General features: G+C 46.4%; 3 non-coding genes across 3 annotated transcripts; all 3 read right to left on the bottom strand.

Annotated features, from left to right (window-relative positions):
* Positions 1-8,623: 8,623 nt before the first annotated feature.
* On the bottom strand, positions 8,624-8,705 carry trnas-aga (transfer RNA serine (anticodon AGA)). The gene has a single exon. It is a non-coding gene; the product is annotated as a tRNA-Ser (tRNA).
* A 122-nt stretch (positions 8,706-8,827) lies between these two features.
* On the bottom strand, positions 8,828-8,900 carry trnak-uuu (transfer RNA lysine (anticodon UUU)). The gene has a single exon. It is a non-coding gene; the product is annotated as a tRNA-Lys (tRNA).
* Positions 8,901-13,845: 4,945 nt separating this feature from the next.
* Positions 13,846-13,927, bottom strand: trnas-aga (transfer RNA serine (anticodon AGA)). Its single transcript has one exon. It is a non-coding gene; the product is annotated as a tRNA-Ser (tRNA).
* Between the last annotated feature and the right edge of the window lie 8,293 nt (positions 13,928-22,220).

Consider the following 22,220-nt stretch of genomic DNA (forward strand, 5'->3'; position numbering starts at 1 on the left):
GGGGAAATGGCAGCTGAGGTTCCACTGTAAATTAGAAGGTAATTACTAAAAAATAGGAACAAACGAAAAACGATGAAATGTACTGGTATTGGTATCAATCAACTAATGAAATTTTGGTATTCTGAAAACCCCCAAACACTTTTTAATATGAAATTGTGCACAAGTGGTAAAGTAAAATAATTAAAACTAAGAAAGGCCTACCAGTTGATGTACAGTTCACCCGGCTCTTCTTTTTGGGGTGAGGTACTGAAGAAGTATCTTTTAAAAAAATGAATAAAAATGATTTTAGAATGACTTTAATTGTTTACTTGTAAACTTATTTCACATGCTCAGGTTCATACCTTCATCAGAGCTGCTGAGACACACTGGTCGTTTTTTTCTCTTGGGAACGTCATCAGAGCTCTCCACAGAAGACTGCACAGCTGCTCTTTTGGACCACTTCTTTGCAGTTTCATAGTCACCTGAAGTAAAAATACAGTGAGTATAATTTAGCATTCCTTAACAGAGTTGCACTAACATTTTGTTTGAATGATCCTTTAAAGTAAAATGAAATACCTGTTTTTGCAAACACTCGGACCCTGTGCCTGGTCCAATTTTTTTTATCAGGTTGTTATTAATTTTTAATTAAAAACCCTTTTAATTTTTAATTAAATTATGAAATAAATATTGTAGAAAATGAATTCAAACTATAATATGAAAGCAAGAGTAACTAAAAATCTGAACCAGTTTCAGGCTCCACATACAGTACAGGATCGTTTGGGGGAAGTGTGTGGGCGCGGGCGCTGCCGGAGCATGGACACTGCACCGGAGTCGAACTGTTGCAGAGAGGTCAACCTGGAACATTTATTGATCGGCGAAAATGCATCACCATGCACCGTTCATTTCGGATGCTGTGCGGTGAGAGAGACATGTTGGAGGAGGCTATGCTATCTCTAAGGGATGTCCGAGCTGAGACGCTGGAGCGCCCCATAAGTAGCTGGTATGTAACAGTGTATTTTACGAATTGGTAACTGGGCTAGGCTAGGCTAACTTATATCCTCTTCTCAGACTGTTAAGGTTAACAGCGTACCGGCAGTTCACTATTTGGGCGAGGGGGCATTTGGGAAGGAGGAATAGGATTCCATTCCCATCCTGTGCAGTGAACTAACGTTACATCTTTTCCCCTGAGCTGAACATCAAGGATTCTAGTATGCGTTGGACTTGTAGCTAAATAAAACATTTGATGTCAGACGCTTCATGTACTCATTGACGTTTTCAACACATCTGTCTCTCGTACCTAGGATTAAACACTAGAAATCACGACTAGAATAATTTTGTTGACAAGGCATGGGGTAGAGAGAAGCTAGCTCTGCTAGTGTTGGTTGGCAACGGAGTACCCACTAAACAACATGATGTCCAAAAGACGTCTTTTCAACGTCTTTGTCACAAAAGTCGGACGTTGAAAAGACGTCCACTGAGGAGCCAGAATGAACGTTTTTATGACGTCTTTTTTTGACGTGTTCTGCACGTGCGATATAGACGTCCATCGAACCTTCGTACCAGTTTAAAAACTAGTTCAAATGTGGCCATTGTGGACATATTTTCAACATCATGTTTTATTTTAAGTAACCATTGTGGTGATGAGTGTTTGCTTTAGTTGGGCTCTTGGTCCCAGTTCTTCTTACTTTAACTTTACCGTGGCTGTTGTAACTGTGTGTTTGTATAACACCATTGTTGTGGCAGAGAAAGCCAAGAAAAAGTAAGATCGACTGTCATCAGCTCCTCGTTGATGATGATAAAATCATCACAAAGTGAGCATTTAATGTTGTGTTTAGACTTTTGTCTTTATATCAGGCATTTATAACCACCAATCTTGTGGAACTGCATTATTTGGTCCAGTACCATTAGATTGATCACTTATTTGAAGGTGGATAAAAGAAAAGCATGTTTACACAATGTTATGAGAAAATGCATCGTACAGTCAAACACAGAGATCAAGATTTTGCGTATGATTCACAACAATGGTGACAATAAAAAAAAGCTTCATGCTGCAATGCATGATGGGTAGCTTTCAAAGTACAAAACATCCTTGATTCCCAAGCTTTTTTGTTTTGGTTGTCACCGTTGTTGTGAATCATATGCAAAATCTTGACGTCTGTGTGTGACTATGTGATACATTTGCTCAAAACATTTTGTACACATGTTTTTATCCACCTTAAAATAAGTGATCATTTTAATGTTACTGGTCCAAATAACGCAGTTCCACAAGATAGGTGGTTATAAATGCCAGATATAAAGACAATAGTCTAAAAACAACATTAAATGCTCACTTTGTGTTGATTCTGTCACCATCCGCTAAGCACTTTCCGTTTTTCTGCCAACTCGGTTTTTTCTCGAAAACCTGGAGGACACAGCCCATTCAGAGCTTGTATTTTGGTACCATCCATAAGTCTGCCCAACCCATTCTTTCAGTAGATGCTCTCATACATCATGGTGGAATTGGCCATTTATGAACCCTAAAGCTCTAAGGTGTCCTATTCCTAAACTGATTGAGCTTTTGCATCAATCATTGTGTCAAGCAAAGGTATGCAGAGGCGAGATGGCTCGCTGGGCCCTACCACCTTGGTGATAGCTCGCTGGAACCCGAGGTGTAGATATGCCTTGAGCTGGGCACCAAACTTGTGCTTGCTAAGGCAGCATATATACTAAAATTGGATCGATACAGAGCAGATTAACATGGCCCCTGGGAAAAGCTCAGCCATCGTTCTTCTCTGTTGTCGCGCATGCGCATTAGTGCCTTCGCGCATGCCCAGTCGCACAAACGCGGTACAAACGAGACACCATCAAAACGCAGGATCGAATCCCGACCGAAGCACAAATATTAAACATTACATTACACACTATTATATTCATATTATGCCTATTTCATGTGTATACATAAAAGTAACATGCTGTGTATTATTTGTTTCACCTTTTATTCAAATCTGTTGTGTTAAACATTATATTGTATTTATATTGTGTCACCTTATTAAAATGTATGTTAAATAATATATTGTATTCATATTGTTTCCCCTTTTTATATTGTTTCACCCTTTTCTGCATAGATATATTGTATTTATATTGTTTTACCTTTTTCTGCATATATATTACAATTTGTTATGTTAAACATTATATTACATTTATATTATGTCAATAATTTTATTTCGATGTATAAATAAAAGTTACATGCCGTGTATTATTCGTTTCACCTTTTTCTTCAGTAAAAAAAATATCAATTAAATATCTGTTGTTGTTGATGTTGTTGTTGTTGTTGATGATGATGATGATGATGATGATGATGATGTATAGATGCAGAAAACACCAAACACAGCAGCAGTAGACTACAGTGTGAAATAGATTATTTATTTCAAACTACAATACAATAAAACATGATGATGATGATTTTGATGATGATGATGATGATAGTAATAATAATAATAAAAATAGAGCATCAGAGCAGACACATGGCATAAATATTCTGGGGCGAGATGCAGAACAGTGGTAGTGATGCAGAACAGTGGCACAAGGCTTCATTCCTCTTATTTTAAACCACATAAATCACAGCAGACAGACGCATAGTATAAGGGCTCATTACACACATGCATGGATACATAAAGCAGCAGCATACAGTGTGAAGTACCAACGCGGCGGCAACAGAGCCAGTGGCAACTGGACGTAACTCCAAAGACAGTGACCACATTATTGAACATACCCACATGTCCAAAAGGCCTATGTAACTTGTCAACGCATAAAATCACAACAGCACAACTGGCCGCATCTCCTGCACTTTTGTTCTTGTGGCACGCCGGCCCGGGCAGCGACGACTGCTCCTGCCGCTGCCCTCTGCTCAGCCCTCTTCCTCCTCAGCCATTCAGTTTTGTACGAAGAGCGAGGCTGAGGAGGGGGAGCAGGAGGTGGTGCAGGCAGCCGAGGGCCGGCGTGATGTGCGGCGGCCAGCGGCAGAGAGAGGACGTGTGGGGCTGGCGTTGTCCGAGGGAGCGTTGGGATGGGGAGCACCCTCACACTCTGCTGGGGCAGTGAGAGGTCCAGAAAGAGAGGCTGTGTTGCCGGAAAAGGTCCTGTTGCAGCTGCAGCAGCCGGTGGTATGGCCAGGACAACAGCTGAGGGGGCATGCGGTAAAGGCGCCAGTGGGCGCACTGGCGCTGGCAGAACAGGCACCGGTGCTGCCACAGCCGGTGCTGCTGCCAGAGGTCCCGCCGCCCTTGGCGCTGCCGTCCTCGCCTGGCCTGTTGCTGCTGCCGGAGAACGATCCACCGCTGTTGCTGGGCACGGCGCCGAACCCGCTGCCGCTGCCGCTGGTGGTCGTCCCTCTGCTGCAACGCCTGAAGCTAGCACAGTCCTCTCCTTCTCCCGCTGCATCCTGGTGAACCTGAAAACGGATTTCAACGTAGTGTTTTAGTTACATGTTCAATTTTGAGAGCATGCCATTCAAGCATGTCATTACCATAACATCAAAAGCATCAAACATACAATAGCGAGAGGGTCCTGGCGTTCAGCTCAAAGAGCTGTATGGGCGCCCGAGCCATCAGCCTCTGGTGGCCCAGCACAAGGTCCCGGATGTGCTGGTACCGAAGCAGTATGCTGTCCCACCGCGACCTCCGGGCACCGCGCGCACGGCTGCCCGAGGGGATCAAGCGGCAGAGCTGGGTGCATACTGCCTCTACCAGCCGGCTTGCGCTGGGACTGCTGGCAGGTCCAGAGGTCTCTCCGACCAGGCAGCTGTGGACAATGGACAAAAACAATGACAGATATGAGCATGATAATGGGCAACATTACATAAAGCAGCTTGTTTGTACACCAGGGAAATGTATGATGGAAGCGTAGCTTTACCGTCTCAAGCTTTCCACACCAGGTATACTGGTGGGGCTTGGCTTGGCTGCCATGAAGCGCCCCTGAGCTGGCCTGTCCCTGTAGCGGGGAGGGTAAACTACTCGGGCCCTGTCGTACGGTGACAGGGCCTCGTAGAGCCTGATAAGCTCGTCTACCCTCCCCTCGGACAAGGCCGGGTCGTGACGCAACCCCACCAAGGCCGTGGCCAACTGGACCACGGCCAGGTACCCCGGCTGGTCATCCGGTCCTCTGTAGTCCTGCAGACACACAAGAAGAGATGGAAAACAATAAGTCAGTTGGATGGAACAGAGCGAGCGCAGTTTTTGGTGATGCGAGATGCACTGCAGTCGCAGACCACAAAGAGGTGGCGTGCTTACCTCAGCAGCCTGCTGAGGCTCTGGCGAGGACCGGCCGGGGGAGTGGGGTGCGGGCTCGTGGGCACCGGTCGGACTGGATGGCTCGGGCGCGGGTGCGTCAGCCGGTCGCCCTGACCGCGGGTCCGTCTGAGGAGCTGGGAACTCGCCAGGCACGTGCAGGGTGAGGTCCTCCACCTCCTGCGGGCCGTCGGCGAGCTCGTCATCCTCGACGAGTTGGGGAACGTCCCCCCCCCCGCGTCCGGAATGTCAAGGTCCAAGCTGACGTCCTGCAGCACTCTGCCCGTCTGGGAGTACAGGTACTCGATGCCGATGAGTTCCCCTGAAGTACAACAACACAAATCGCATCAGTCAGTCTGGTACAAATATCATTCAGTGTGGACAGGTGTAAGCGCGGTGGCTTGAGTGTTCTTACCCGTGTACTCCCTGGGCTTGGTGTAATCCTTGACCACATTCGTGCCAAGCACCCTTTGGCTGAGCTGGTCAAGGGAGTGCTGCAGGGGGCCATTGTAGGAGCGGAGCAGCGGCCGTCCCTCCTGTGCCACGGACGCCGCCCTGTCGGCGTTCCACCGCGTCAACCCCTCCAGGAGAAATGCCTGGAAGTGCCAGGGATTGGCACTTTCTCCTGAGGAGGAACACAGATCTGTTTAGCAGTTTATTCAGTGCACACAATGTGAATGACAGCGAGTCGATGACAGTGAAAGATTGACATGACAGTGAAGCATGTGAAACATACCTGGAATGAAGCGGTTGAGATGCAGGTGGAACGACTCCAGGGACGTGGAGCCTCGTGCACAACGGTACACCGGCAGGCTGATCCCCCCCTTGGTCATCCTGCCGGTCTCAGTGTACAGCTCCACGCCCGGCGGGTCCTGGATGCAATGGAGGTGGCGCCACTGCTCCGTCCAGATCTTCTGGATGCGGTCTTGGTCCAGCAGGGAAATCCCCATGGTGTCTCGTCCGTTGGCACCGCCGAAGGTTTCCAGGAGGTCACCGATCAGCCGCTCCGTCTCCTCCGCTCCACGCGTGCAGCGACGGCAATGGAGAGCCATATTCTTGCGGCTGACGTGCCTCCACACTCCGGCGTCGGACGAGAAGGTCATCCCCTGCGCCTCAAGCATCCTCTTCTTCGCCTTGAGCAACCGGGCTGCGTCCCCTGGGTCCCACAAGAAGATGCACGAAGACAGCTGCTGCAGGAAGGGTTTATACAGCTGGTGGCTCTCGGTGGTGACACCTGTTATGGAAAAATGCATGTTATATCAAGTTATGGAACCATGATGTCTCTTACTGTGATGCTGTTTGTTTAATTATTGTTTTTGCCACAACGCACCTGACGCGAACCGCCGCATCAGGTGCCAGATGTCCAGCCGGACCACCAGCTTGTCCCACTTCCCGAACATGTCAGCTGTCTTGGATCCCCCGTGGGACGAACAACAGTCCCGGTCGACGTAGAGGAGCTGAGGCGGCTCCACCCCAGCGTCCCGATACTGCCGTATTAACCCAGCAGCCATGGGCAACAGGCCGGCACCCTCGGCGTCCGTGAGCACGGACATGAGCACCTGTCCTTGCTCGTTGCCGACGTTCGTTGCCCACGCTGCGGTCTGGGCAGCAGCACCGGCGAGCTTCCGGGTCACCTGTTTGAAAGAATAAAGCATCTCAGTAAGGCTGCACGCACATAGCTAGAGCGTGATACTCCGCACCACATTTATATACATATATATTTATACATACATAGCACCACATTTACCTTCTTGGTCGAATCCATCTTCAAAACCGTTCCAAAGACGGAGGTGACCCGGGCCTTCACGTCCTCCAGGCGGGAGAGGATGTCGTGGCAGTACACCATTAACAGCCATGCGTACTGGGGCACGGCTGGCGGTTTTGGTGGTGGGGTGCACATGCGCACGACACCTCGCGACGTGAAGGGCTCCATGACGCTGAGGTAGTGTATGGACCGCCGCATCCAGGCCTTTGTGTGTGCCTCACAGAGTTTTTTGTACAGCTGTGTGGCGCTGTTCCCCCGAGGACGCTCACAGAGCTGGATGATTACCCGCCGGTCGCAGGCAAGCCTACAGAGAGGAGCACATCATGTGTTACAGAAGAGCCACACACAGACACACTGTGACAGTGTTCAGACAGGTACTTACTTGTAGGTGAGGATTGCCGGCAAGAGGGCGCCACACACAGACACACTGTGACAGTGTTCAGACAGCTACTTACTTGTAGGTGAGGATTGCCGGGAAGAGGGCGCGATGCCCCTCTCCCAGCTGACCCACGACCTCCTGCGACCAGGCAGCTACCTTCCTCTTACACCGACGGCACTCCAGGTACTCGGTGGCCATCAAGTACCAGCCGTCGATGTCCAGGACCCTCCGGATGGTCCTGTAGAGCCCACACTTGGTGACACAGACGCAGGGGCGTCCAGAGGAACAGCCGACACGTGAAGTAGGGGTACGAGCTGCTGATTGGCCCAAAACCGAAAACGCTCAACAAACGCTCGACAAACCGAGCTGCTGATTGGCCGGCATCCAGAGAACATTGCTGGGCACAGAGCGAAAGAATGACATGCAAATACGTGAAGCGCTCCATATTTTTGCAGCTGTGATCAAAGCCTGCTTCACTGGACTTGATTCATCCCCTCCTGCCACTCTTTGTTTTCATTCTTGTTCTCTTGTGTCAAGAACTGGTGCATCTCCAATGTCTATAGCGCACTATCAGTTTTCCTGCCAACTCTTTTTTTTAATGCTTGTACTCTGGGGCCATCGACGAGTGTGTCCACTCCCTTTCTTCAGCAGATGCCGTTGAGGAACAGGGTTTGAACACAAAGGCAATATCTCCAACCATATACACGCACCATATTCTCTCTGAAGCAAGATTCTTCCGAAATAAATAGGAGCGTTTCGTTTTCAGTCTTTTCTCTAAGGGTTCGAACCTGAGAGCTTGTGCTTTCAAAGAAGGTCCCAGTTTCAATTCACTCGAACATCCAGAGCACATCAAGGGCACGCGCCGTGCACAAAAAGACAAGTCTGAAGGAAGGGGTGAGGAGAGGTGGTGACATGGAGCTCAATTTCAATGGCACCCAGAAAATCTTGCCGTGACCCGGATTCGAACCAGGGTTGCTGCGGCCACAAGGCAGAGTACTAACCACTATACGATCACGGCAAGCTTTCGGTCTACCCGACGTGTCCCTGAATACAAAGGGGCCTTGTCAACTTTAGCTTGCAGACAAAACTGTTTCTTACCAACATAACTCAGGGGTAATCCTGTAACAGTGACTCTGGAGAAGAAGTCACTGAAAGAAAAGGATTCTGTTTTTCCTTTTATAAAGTTTAAGCTAGGCCTCCAGAAGGTTACAAACTAAAGCAGGCGCATGCTGTCAACGTAGTCGGTAGGATTCAAACCTGCACGGGGAGACCCCAATGGATTTCTAGTCCATCGCCTTAACCACTCGGCCACGACTACAAGCTGGCTGAAAGGGGCATGTCGTTTGTGGATTGGTGCCTTACAGCGTCGCTGCCGGAGGCCAGTGTAGATCAGCAAGAACTCAACAACAAAACGTACCGCTCCACAAAAAGACGCTCGTTCGCCCGAACAGGGACTTGAACCCTGGAGCCTCAGATTAAAAGTCTGATGCTCTACCGACTGAGCTACCCGGGCTCTTGCTCAAGAAGCGTGCGTGCTGCGTGGGAACGCACAGCAAAATGAATCGTATTGGCGCAGAAAAAAGAGTGTCCTCCAATGCATTGCGTTTCCTTCTTCGAAGATTCAGAATGGCCGTCAAAACGTCTGCTATGTCAAAATATATTTGCAAATTAGTGGGAATGCAGCCTATTAGACTGATGATAATAGTAATTAAAGGAAAATAATGCTAGGAAAAAGAACAAAAACTCACTGCTACTTGTCTGGAAAGCCTCTCACACTCTGCTGGGGCAGTGAGAGGTCCAGAAAGAGAGGCTGTGTTGCCGGAAAAGGTCCTGTTGCAGCTGCAGCAGCCGGTGGTATGGCCAGGACAACAGCTGAGGGGGCATGCGGTAAAGGCGCCAGTGGGCGCACTGGCGCTGGCAGAACAGGCACCGGTGCTGCCACAGCCGGTGCTGCTGCCAGAGGTCCCGCCGCCCTTGGCGCTGCCGTCCTCGCCTGGCCTGTTGCTGCTGCCGGAGAACGATCCACCGCTGTTGCTGGGCACGGCGCCGAACCCGCTGCCGCTGCCGCTGGTGGTCGTCCCTCTGCTGCAACGCCTGAAGCTAGCACAGTCCTCTCCTTCTCCCGCTGCATCCTGGTGAACCTGAAAACGGATTTCAACGTAGTGTTTTAGTTACATGTTCAATTTTGAGAGCATGCCATTCAAGCATGTCATTACCATAACATCAAAAGCATCAAACATACAATAGCGAGAGGGTCCTGGCGTTCAGCTCAAAGAGCTGTATGGGCGCCCGAGCCATCAGCCTCTGGTGGCCCAGCACAAGGTCCCGGATGTGCTGGTACCGAAGCAGTATGCTGTCCCACCGCGACCTCCGGGCACCGCGCGCACGGCTGCCCGAGGGGATCAAGCGGCAGAGCTGGGTGCATACTGCCTCTACCAGCCGGCTTGCGCTGGGACTGCTGGCAGGTCCAGAGGTCTCTCCGACCAGGCAGCTGTGGACAATGGACAAAAACAATGACAGATATGAGCATGATAATGGGCAACATTACATAAAGCAGCTTGTTTGTACACCAGGGAAATGTATGATGGAAGCGTAGCTTTACCGTCTCAAGCTTTCCACACCAGGTATACTGGTGGGGCTTGGCTTGGCTGCCATGAAGCGCCCCTGAGCTGGCCTGTCCCTGTAGCGGGGAGGGTAAACTACTCGGGCCCTGTCGTACGGTGACAGGGCCTCGTAGAGCCTGATAAGCTCGTCTACCCTCCCCTCGGACAAGGCCGGGTCGTGACGCAACCCCACCAAGGCCGTGGCCAACTGGACCACGGCCAGGTACCCCGGCTGGTCATCCGGTCCTCTGTAGTCCTGCAGACACACAAGAAGAGATGGAAAACAATAAGTCAGTTGGATGGAACAGAGCGAGCGCAGTTTTTGGTGATGCGAGATGCACTGCAGTCGCAGACCACAAAGAGGTGGCGTGCTTACCTCAGCAGCCTGCTGAGGCTCTGGCGAGGACCGGCCGGGGGAGTGGGGTGCGGGCTCGTGGGCACCGGTCGGACTGGATGGCTCGGGCGCGGGTGCGTCAGCCGGTCGCCCTGACCGCGGGTCCGTCTGAGGAGCTGGGAACTCGCCAGGCACGTGCAGGGTGAGGTCCTCCACCTCCTGCGGGCCGTCGGCGAGCTCGTCATCCTCGACGAGTTGGGGAACGTCCCCCCCCCCGCGTCCGGAATGTCAAGGTCCAAGCTGACGTCCTGCAGCACTCTGCCCGTCTGGGAGTACAGGTACTCGATGCCGATGAGTTCCCCTGAAGTACAACAACACAAATCGCATCAGTCAGTCTGGTACAAATATCATTCAGTGTGGACAGGTGTAAGCGCGGTGGCTTGAGTGTTCTTACCCGTGTACTCCCTGGGCTTGGTGTAATCCTTGACCACATTCGTGCCAAGCACCCTTTGGCTGAGCTGGTCAAGCGAGTGCTGCAGGGGGCCATTGTAGGAGCGGAGCAGCGGCCGTCCCTCCTGTGCCACGGACGCCGCCCTGTCGGCGTTCCACCGCGTCAACCCCTCCAGGAGAAATGCCTGGAAGTGCCAGGGATTGGCACTTTCTCCTGAGGAGGAACACAGATCTGTTTAGCAGTTTATTCAGTGCACACAATGTGAATGACAGCGAGTCGATGACAGTGAAAGATTGACATGACAGTGAAGCATGTGAAACATACCTGGAATGAAGCGGTTGAGATGCAGGTGGAACGACTCCAGGGACGTGGAGCCTCGTGCACAACGGTACACCGGCAGGCTGATCCCCCCCTTGGTCATCCTGCCGGTCTCAGTGTACAGCTCCACGCCCGGCGGGTCCTGGATGCAATGGAGGTGGCGCCGCTGCTCCGTCCAGATCTTCTGGATGCGGTCTTGGTCCAGCAGGGAAATCCCCATGGTGCCTCGTCCATGGCACCGCCGAAGGTTTCCAGGAGGTCACCGATCAGCCGCTCCGTCTCCGCCGCTCCACGCGTGCAGCGACGGCAATGGAGAGCCATATTCTTGCGGCTGACGTGCCTCCACACTCCGGCGTCGGACGAGAAGGTCATCCCCTGCGCCTCAAGCATCCTCTTCTTCGCCTTGAGCAACCGGGCTGCGTCCCCTGGGTCCCACAAGAAGATGCACGAAGACAGCTGCTGCAGGAAGGGTTTATACAGCTGGTGGCTCTCGGTGGTGACACCTGTTATGGAAAAATGCATGTTATATCAAGTTATGGAACCATGATGTCTCTTACTGTGATGCTGTTTGTTTAATTATTGTTTTTGCCACAACGCACCTGACGCGAACCGCCGCATCAGGTGCCAGATGTCCAGCCGGACCACCAGCTTGTCCCACTTCCCGAACATGTCAGCTGTCTTGGATCCCCCGTGGGACGAACAACAGTCCCGGTCGACGTAGAGGAGCTGAGGCGGCTCCACCCCAGCGTCCCCATACTGCCGTATTAACCCAGCAGCCATGGGCAACAGGCCGGCACCCTCGGCGTCCGTGAGCACGGACATGAGCACCTGTCCTTGCTCGTTGCCGACGTTCGTTGCCCACGCTGCGGTCTGGGCAGCAGCACCGGCGAGCTTCCGGGTCACCTGTTTGAAAGAATAAAGCATCTCAGTAAGGCTGCACGCACATAGCTAGAGCGTGATACTCCGCACCACATTTATATACATATATATTTATACATACATAGCACCACATTTACCTTCTTGGTCGAATCCATCTTCAAAACCGTTCCAAAGACAGAGGTGACCCGGGCCTTCACGTCCTCCAGGCGGGAGAGGATGTCGTGGCAGTACACCATTAACAGCCATGCGTACTGGGGCACGGGTGGCGGTTTTGGTGGTGGGGTGCACATGCGCACGACACCTCGCGACGTGAAGGGCTCCATGACGCTGAGGTAGTGTATGGACCGCCGCATCCAGGCCTTTGTGTGTGCCTCACAGAGTTTTTTGTACAGCTGTGTGGCGCTGTTCCCCCGAGGACGCTCACGCAGCTGGATGATTACCCGCCGGTCGCAGGCAAGCCTACAGAGAGGAGCACATCATGTGTTACAGAAGAGCCACACACAGACACACTGTGACAGTGTTCAGACAGGTACTTACTTGTAGGTGAGGATTGCCGGCAAGAGGGCGCCACACACAGACACACTGTGACAGTGTTCAGACAGCTACTTACTTGTAGGTGAGGATTGCCGGGAAGAGGGCGCCACAAACAGACATACTGTGACAGTGTTCAGACAGCTACTTACTTGTAGGTGAGGATTGCCGGGAAGAGGGCGCGATGCCCCTCTCCCAGCTGACCCACGACCTCCTGCGACCAGGCAGCTACCTTCCTCTTACACCGACGGCACTCCAGGTACTCGGTGGCCATCAAGTACCAGCCGTCGATGTCCAGGACCCTCCGGATGGTCCTGTAGAGCCCACACTTGGTGAGGGCCCTATTACAGCATGTCGGCCGGACGCCCCACAGACGCAGGGGCGTCCAGAGGAACAGCCGACACGTGAAGTAGGGGTACGAGCTGCTGATTGGCCCAAAACCGAAAACGCTCAACAAACGCTCGACAATCCGAGCTGCTGATTGGCCGGCATCCAGAGAACATTGCTGGGCACAGAGCGAAAGAATGACATGCAAATACGTGAAGCGCTCCATATTTTTGCAGCTGTGATCAAAGCCTGCTTCACTGGACTTGATTCATCCCCTCCTGCCACTCTTTGTTTTCATTCTTGTTCTCTTGTGTCAAGAACTGGTGCATCTCCAATGTCTATAGCGCACTATCAGTTTTCCTGCCAACTCTTTTTTTTAATGCTTGTACTCTGGGGCCATCGACGAGTGTGTCCACTCCCTTTCTTCAGCAGATGCCGTTGAGGAACAGGGTTTGAACACAAAGGCAATATCTCCAACCATATACACACCATATTCTCTCTGAAGCAAGATTCTTCCGAAATAAATAGGAGCGTTTCGTTTTCAGTCTTTTCTCTAAGGGTTCGAACCTGAGAGCTTGTGCTTTCAAAGAAGGTCCCAGTTTCAATTCACTCGAACATCCAGAGCACATCAAGGGCACGCGCCGTGCACAAAAAGACATGTCTGAAGGAAGGGGTGAGGAGAGGTGGTGACATGGAGCTCAATTTCAATGGCACCCAGAAAATCTTGCCGTGACCCTGATTCGAACCAGGGTTGCTGCGGCCACAAGGCAGAGTACTAACCACTATACGATCACGGCGAGCTTTCGGTCTACCCGACGTGTCCCTGAATACAAAGGGGCCTTGTCAACTTTAGCTTGCAGACAAAACTGTTTCTTACCAACATAACTCAGGGGTAATCCTGTAACAGTGACTCTGGAGAAGAAGTCACTGAAAGAAAAGGATTCTGTTTTTCCTTTTATAAAGTTTAAGCTAGGCCTCCAGAAGGTTACAAACTAAAGCAGGCGCATGCTGTCAACGTAGTCGGCAGGATTCGAAGCTGCGCCGGGAGACCCCAATGGATTTCTAGTCCATCCCCTTAACCACTCGGCCACGACTACAAGCTGACTGAAAGGGGCACGTCGTTTGTGGATTGGTGCCTTGCAGCGTCGCTGCCCGAGGCCAGTGTAGATCAGCAAGAACTCAACAACAAAACGTACCGCTCCTCAAAAAGAGGCTCGTTCACCCGAACAGGGACTTGCACTCTGGACCCTCAAATTAAAAGTCTGATGCTCTACCGACTGAGCTATCCAGACTCTTGCTCGAGAAGCGTGCGTGCTGCGTGGGAACGCACAGCAAAATGAATCGTATTGGCGCAGAAAAAAGAGTGTCCTCCAATGCTTTGCATTTCCTTCTTCGAAGATTCAGAATGGCCGTCAAAACGTCTGCTATGTCAAAATATATTTGCTAATTAGTGGGAATGCAGCCTAGTAGACTGATGATAATAGTAATTAAAGGAAAATAATGCTAGGAAAAAGAACAAATACTCACTGCTACTTGTCTGGAAAGCCTCTTCACACGCTTCAATGCTGTTGACTTGCCGCGCTCCTATCGTTATTGTAAACTTGTGTCAAAGGCGCAGTTGTTTGTAGCCAGTGGCGCAAAAAGTGGGTATGCGCTATATGCGGCGCATAGGGGCGCCGCATCATGAGGGCGCCAAAGTGATGGTTAAAATTTTTTTTATTTTTTATAAGTTATATACATTTATATAAAATTTATACAAGTTAAATATAAAAAAAGTTATATAAATTTTAGAGGACTAACAGGCTAGAGTAGGCGTCGGTGCCCTCATAATATTCCATCATTCAATTTATTTTGACATAGAAGGGTATCGCGAGCGGGCGGGGGCGCGCGCGTGAGCGCTGAGGAGCAGCACAGGAGTGCGTTATCGTTGAAACTCGAAAAAGATGAATGAAGCAAAAAAGCGGTCGGGGGCTAAAAATAGAAAAAGAAGGAGGTTAAAGGACATGGCATGTCAAGGGATGCGACAGCAGCTAAATAAGTGGATGGTGAAATGCAACAGGTATGTGATGTTTGTGCTTGGAGGAGGCTTGCAAATATTCATGTTAAGAGACTAACGTTTGCTAACTCTGGGAATGTAGCAGCCAGAGCTAGCTAGTTTAGAATATGCAAAACCGAGGTTGATGAGCTGAAAACTAAAAAATATAAGGTAGCATGTACAATAAATGACAAGAATCTGGAAAACAACTAATGCAATATCTCTGGTTTACCATGGAATCATGCGTAGATTTGCTACCAAGCTTGGAGGCTTGCAAATATTAATGTTAACAGCAAGTGTTTGCTAACTTAATGCAAAATAATATTGCTGATATCTACATTTAGATTTTGGTTAAACCTTATGGTACCAATCCCATGCATGACATATCTCAATTTTATTAAAGTAAAATAACAACTGGAAAATATAAGGTAGCATGCACAATAAATGACTAGAAGCTGGAAAACATGACTTATGCAATAAGGCTGGTTTATCATGGAAACAAATAGATTTTGTTTTACCATTCATGTATGTTCATGTTAGCTGTGCTATCAGACATACAAGCTATAGTTACATCTGCTGGGTGACATGGAAGCTGTATTTAGGGTCACATCTCTCTCTCTCTTTAAAGATCTGTGCTATATAATATGTATGATCTGTTGTGGCAAAAATTCATCTCAAACAAACATCACTGCGTAAGAGACACTCAGAGTCAAATTATATAAAATAGAAGTATTTATTCTTGCAAGAATAGGAGCAGTCTAATACACAGTTGTTACCCTGTGCAGAAGAGTGACACACCCCCAGACAGACTGAACTAGCTTTTATCTTAGTTTCAAGGCCTTCTTCCCCCCAGAGCCTTCCTCCCAGTAGTTTTCCATAGACGTCACTAGTTGGCCCACTAAGCTCCCCTGCACCAAATGGCCTTCTGACATCTAGGTCAGAGGTCCTTGTTTGTCTGTTCTCTGGAGTGTCTCCCCCTTCTGCCTCCCCAGGTACATAAACAGAATCTTCTCTCACTACAAGTGAGAGACACACATGTGACATTATTTGCATCATCTATATTTTACTAAAGATCAATGAATATCATTAAAATTGCCACCACAACTCCTCACTTTTTATCATTATGATTACCCATAATCACAATAATAAACAATAAGACAAATTTTAAGTCATATCATCACACTTATACTCTTCATCTCTGGTTTTCACTGACCACTCTCTTAAACATTTGTGAAATAACATTTGGAAAAGTAAAAAGCTTAGGCTGTTTTTGTGGGGATAGTCCCTTAAGTATTAGCAAGCAAGTAAAGACTTTATCTGCGGCCGGGCTGAATGAATAAGCACTGTTATTGCACTCCCGACCTAGGTCGGACCCTCAGTCACCTCAGTATAAACAAGAAATAGTGTATAGTTTAAGTAGGAAACACATCAATTTAACACCCTGGTTATCATTACACATCTTGAAACCCACATGGCATTTCAACAGGCTAAGAAATACGAAGAAATAAAAGTAGAATAAAATCCCTCATTTCGACCCCTCTCCTTGTACGTCAACACATAGCAGATAACCACAGCTTTTAACCTTCTGTTCATATCAAAAACATTCATAGAAATAAAGAAAAAGAAAAGGAAACATACACTTTAACACATGTCACAGTAGCTCCCACTACTTGTATCATCATATTTTGTTCATCCAATTGAACAGACTCCCAGCTTTAACCAGTCTCTTTACTGAGCTGGAAACACACTATAATGTATGGTAAACATAACAATATTGATAATCCTATCGCTGAAATTGGTAGTACAGTACCCCCAACCCCCCAAAGATTAACCAATCTTATCCATTTACCATCAGTCCACGCCCATTTCCATACATCGCCTCCATTTTCCTAACCATATTTTCTTAACCTTTAACTCGATTCAGCCAATGGTTTTACTTAGTAAGCTCTATTTAACACCATATTTAATAAAATCTATCCAGAAAAGGTTTTATATTTTTTTTTATCCATTCTTTTAACCAATGTAGTTGTTCAAAATTAACTCTAATATTTCCATTACGGACACAATCAATATATTATCTACATTTACAATCAAATCAATACCTAGTTTGATTCAATCAAACAAAATCATCACAAAAACAGATTCTTCTGTTAAACTTAAACCATCAGTTGTGTCGATCATCTCGTTCGCCCCACGGACGTTCCGTGTTCTTTTACCTTTAACTTTTAATTCAAATCCTCAAAATAATCACAAAACCACATTCTTAAACCATTAGTTGGTTCACATCCTCCTCCAGGCGTGTTGATCATCTCGTTCGCCCCATGGACTATGGGATGGTTGTGGCCTGTTGGTGTAGGTGAGAGGCTTGGACCCAGGTGTCACACTCTCCAACCATTTTCTGATCCTTATAAGGTTTTCCCTTAAATCACGACCGCACCCCCACTGGAGTGAACTGTCACCTGTGAATGGAGACCTTAAGTATTTTGTTAGTGACCGCTTGTCTTGCCGCTCGTCCCCTTTGGTGTGACCTGTGGAATCTTCACCATTTGTTCACCTTGCTGATGATATGCATTAAGAATTTCAAGTTTATTCTCATTTTACAAATCATCTTATCACTAAATAATTTCTTCCTCACTTAATAGCACTCGGGGTCCTTTTACCCTGAAAAACACTCAACCCACTTTGCTCATGTCCACAACACAATATTTATAGATTTGGAACAGAATTAGTTCTGTTTTCTGCAATCCTTCCTGACATTCTGCAAAAGGAAAATCTTAAGTTATGCGCTGCGCAGGTGTGGCCTTGTTTCTTTCTGCCACACTAATAACCCAGGCCAGGATAGTTAGTCAAATTCATCCATAACCATTATTTTATTTGGCACATTTTGCCCTATCTCCCAATCCTGCATGCTCTCTGTAAAGAGAAACAGATTTCGAGGTTATTGTCAGATAGTAAAGTACGTAGTTTCTTTTGTCTACTGTTCTCCCGTGGCCTTCGATGCCCTGGCGTTTCCTGTTGAAACAATCTTTGTTATTGGTGTGTGCGGCACACTCACAGACATCCATTTTGTTAGGCAGAAAAAATGGCTTCTTTCAGGGCTTTTATCAAATTACCCCTAGTGTTCTCCCAACATTTATTCAGCAAATGTGAACCCCTTAATAAACCATATTTGGCAATTGTTATACCATCTCCCTCTTGATGCACGACACAACTCGAGCATCAATTTAACATAACATTTAACATAGTGTTTTTTATAAAGTTTGCCATCAACACTAACCCAAACGTTGTCCTTCAGACAAATTTCCTCCAGACATCTTTCTCTGCCTCTGAAACAAAAATATTACATTCTTCACTTAAAGCCACAATCTCATCTTCTTATCGAAGTATTTGAAAGGCAACGGCCCTCAGTCTCACAGCGTATTCTGCTTTTCAGGCCTGTTGTTTGGTCTCTCAAGTCAGTCATCTACAAACATTTCCAAAGTCATCAATTTTCCCTATCATTTCAGGTCGTGCTGTGCAGACTTGGTCAATGTCAGTCAATCATTCAATCATTTCTCCCCCTTTGTTCACAATAATCATAAATGTGAGGGGCTCTCTTGATAATTTCATGTTGACTTAGCCAATATGTCACTTTGTTGTTTCCCTCAAACCTACAACATTTTCATTTATCTCAGCCCATGCCAGATGGTGATCTACAACTACACAATTCCAATTTACTGATCTTCAAATCTACATTATGTATGACAAAAGTATTACTACCAGACAGAGCTTGATGGCCAATCAACTTAAAGCTTGTCCCATGTTCTGTATTGTCTCTTCATCAGAATTATCAGCTTCTTTAAAATTTGTCATTTGCCTTAACCCATCTGTAATGATAAACTCATTCCAGAGGTTAATGACGCAATATACACACCATTCAGGCGGAATATAAGTGCCCCAAACTAATACATACAAGACATAAAGTGCTGTCACCATCACACACACACACTCATACTAGACACACATATGTTAACTGTTCTTTCTCAATGTTCACTTTTCTTTATATTATTGCTAAAAGATTTAAATTTTAAATAAGATTTTAAACTTCCCATTTTCCTGTAGCTTCTACCTAATTTTACATGGTATCTTAACCACTTTCAAAGCACGTCTGTTCATTATTCATTTGATTTTTAGACAAGTCAGCTGGGTTGTTTTGTTTCATTATCATTATTTTGCTTCAGCTTGCTCTAGCAGGCAGATAACATAAAGACAGACACAGTTACCATCCCTTCCTCCAATTCAGGCAGTCTCTCTCACTATAACAAATAATTTTTCCCCCAGCCTCCTAAGGCTGTAACTTAGACAAAATTTGTATTCATTACAATAACCTTTGACCATTCACCTTTGTCATCCAGACTTTCCTTAAATCAAAAGCTGTCTTCATCTTTAGCCACCACCATGTCTAACGACCTTCAAGAGTTAAAACTATGTCATAGACCTATTAGTTCAAAATCAACACTATGATTTTCCTTGCCCATAAGGCAAACCAGTACATAAAAAGTTTTGCTACTGTCTCCACAACAGCTAATGGGAATCACTTCATGGCCTCAGCTGGCTCTTGAAAGCCCACTCCTGTTAGCCCTTTATCTATAATCTCCATCAGGGTGTTTTCCCCTGGCATATTTGCAGACGCTTGTCACAATAAAAAAACAAGCCATACAACTAATGCGGTTTCTTCTGGCGAGTGGTATATATAGAGGAGCTTTGCTTTATTGGGGAGACATGCCGTGACTCGTCACCGCGTCATCTCCCCTTAACGGCATAAGTACGCTGCTGGCCTCACAGCTCCTGCTCAACCCTCATACCTGTCTCACATAACACACCTCCATTCAGGAGATGCCCAATGACTTTACGTGATCCACTCTGGCTTAGGTTGCCCCCTGTCTGGCCAAAGAAGGTCTTACCCGTCATCGAGATGGTCACTCGTGCCCACTGGTGACCGCTCTTTCCAATCACACAATCAGTTCTCTTCAACAGACCTCAGCTGTTTTCTGGAGCTTAGGTAAGGCACGTTCAAGAGTCACCAGAGCCATTCGGATTGCCTAATAGTGTTCACACAGGGAGACAGGTCAAAAACAACAGTATTTAATCACTTAAATCCATTAACTATCTTAAAAGCAGAAACCTAGCTGCTTAGATTATACTCAGTGAATTTAGATCACAACCGTACATTCAGCGTACTTCATCTGTAGCCGGAGCCATCGGTCCTGAATGGTGGAGACTAAATGAGACAAAGTTGTTACTGGTCCTAAAATACGCTAATCAAAATGTCACCTCTATCGTTTAAGGTCTGTATTATTATTTTAAAGACTTCTTTAAAGTCATTCAGTTTTACTTAAATCCATTTACAAATACAAATTGCCCTCTGAACGGCAATGATTTCTTTTAACCTCTCCATGTCTATGATTTTCAACTTAAACACTGTGCTTTACTTATGACACAGGCTCAGATAACAGCTTTTAGCTGACATTGAATCAGAGAGAGACTCTGAGGCATTCAGGACTGGTACACTGCATTTTCATAAAACTTTTAACATCAGACTTTATCTACCATATTTTAACTCTAGCCCAGCTTAAGGCATCTTTGCCAGAAATTACATGTGTTTCAAATAAACATATTATTTATATTTGTCTTTTGCCCACCTCAGGGAATTTAGACATTACAAATTTCCACTCAGATTGAGTCTCTGTCGCACTGGCTGTTTCAGGCACAGCACACATCAGATTTAGATAAGCGAACTGTTTCATTACAGCCAATAGCAGACTTATCTTTTGGAAGCAAAACATCAGCTTCTAGTTCTTTCATGGTCAACTTTTCAAGCTGTTTGTTTAATCAGATGCCTTTCAACACATTTTACATTTAGCAACTGTTAATTCAGTAGCCTACTGCTTCTGCTTATTTGTTCTTACATAAAAATAATTATTCTAGTTCTCAATCTCGTTTCACATTTCTCAATCTCAATTACCATAGTTTAATATTTGACTTAAATTTTTCCTAGGAGTTTATCAATCTCCAATCGGGATTCACACAAACCTTTACGAGGCTATCACACTATGCTTATGATACATTTTGATACACATACATCTTTTGCAGTTATCATTTTCCATGAGATTAGTCTCTCTATATAACCTAAACTCTTTTTTAAAATGTTTAGTTAACACACAATCATCCTTTTAGTTACTTTTATATATTTTATCACATTTGTTGGAGTCATTATCTGTAATTTTACCTCACCCTGTATTCATCAGTTCACTTATAAAAATTACTATTATAGATCTTTTCTTCAAAAGGATTCACTTTAAGACTTCAATCTTTTGACCTTGTTTTTATCTCTTACTCTTTCTCAGACGAAAACTTTAATATCGTTATATAAACACTGATCTATTTTCAACCCCACATTATTATCAGAAATGTGTCACGTGTTAAATGGTCCTGCTGACCACAATCAAGACACTCTCTGTCATCTGGTTGGTTCGTGTGTCAGCCTCAACTACAGCATCAGACACCTTGCAGTTTGATCACTGTGAGCTTCCAAAGGGCTTCAACTTAACTGCACACCCTTGAAGCAGTGTGTGTCCCATTCAGGAATGTAAACAGACCCACTGATAAGCAGTTCTCTGTATTCCTTTGACCATCCACCAATGGCGGATTCAATCACAATAGCCAACTCATACTCTTCATCATTATTATTGGCAGAACATAATTTCATGAGCAGGACAGAGAATGCTCAAAATATTCGAATTTGTTTTCTGTCTTTACCTTACTAATTTGGTATTATCATCAACAACACTAATTACAAGTACTGTTGCTGTTATCCCAGCTTATCTTTTACAAAACATCATCTGCAAATCTCTTCAAAATGAGATCTTCAGAGCAGAGCTGTTTACAGCATTTGCTCTCTTCTGTCTCACTATTTATTTATTTATTTTCCCGGACTGTTCAGTTACTCTTCATAAAGTGTAACAATTTGTACATCATTATTTTCATTACAACTGGTTTGAAGCCTTTTCCCTTCCATCACATGGTCAGTCTGCAGATTCAACTTGATATTATCATTATTGTCTCAGTCTTATCTCTACTGTTTCTCCAAAACAGATTATATTACTCAGTCCATAAATTACACAGACAACCATTATAGCTACTTGCTTCAATACCCTTATTTTCTTAACATTAATAAAATAAAGCAGATATATCATCATTTCAATCATTATTTTATCAAAATCTAGAATTGTTCCCCATTCTGCTTAAAACATTCTTCATATCATGTTAATCCCTGTCAATCATACAATGCCTTATTTTATTCTAAAACTTTTCAT

The sequence above is a fragment of the Siphateles boraxobius genome, unplaced genomic scaffold (assembly GCF_051911475.1).
Source record: "Siphateles boraxobius isolate OS27281-9 unplaced genomic scaffold, OSU_SipBor_1 51, whole genome shotgun sequence".
Lineage (NCBI taxonomy): Eukaryota > Metazoa > Chordata > Actinopteri > Cypriniformes > Leuciscidae > Siphateles > Siphateles boraxobius.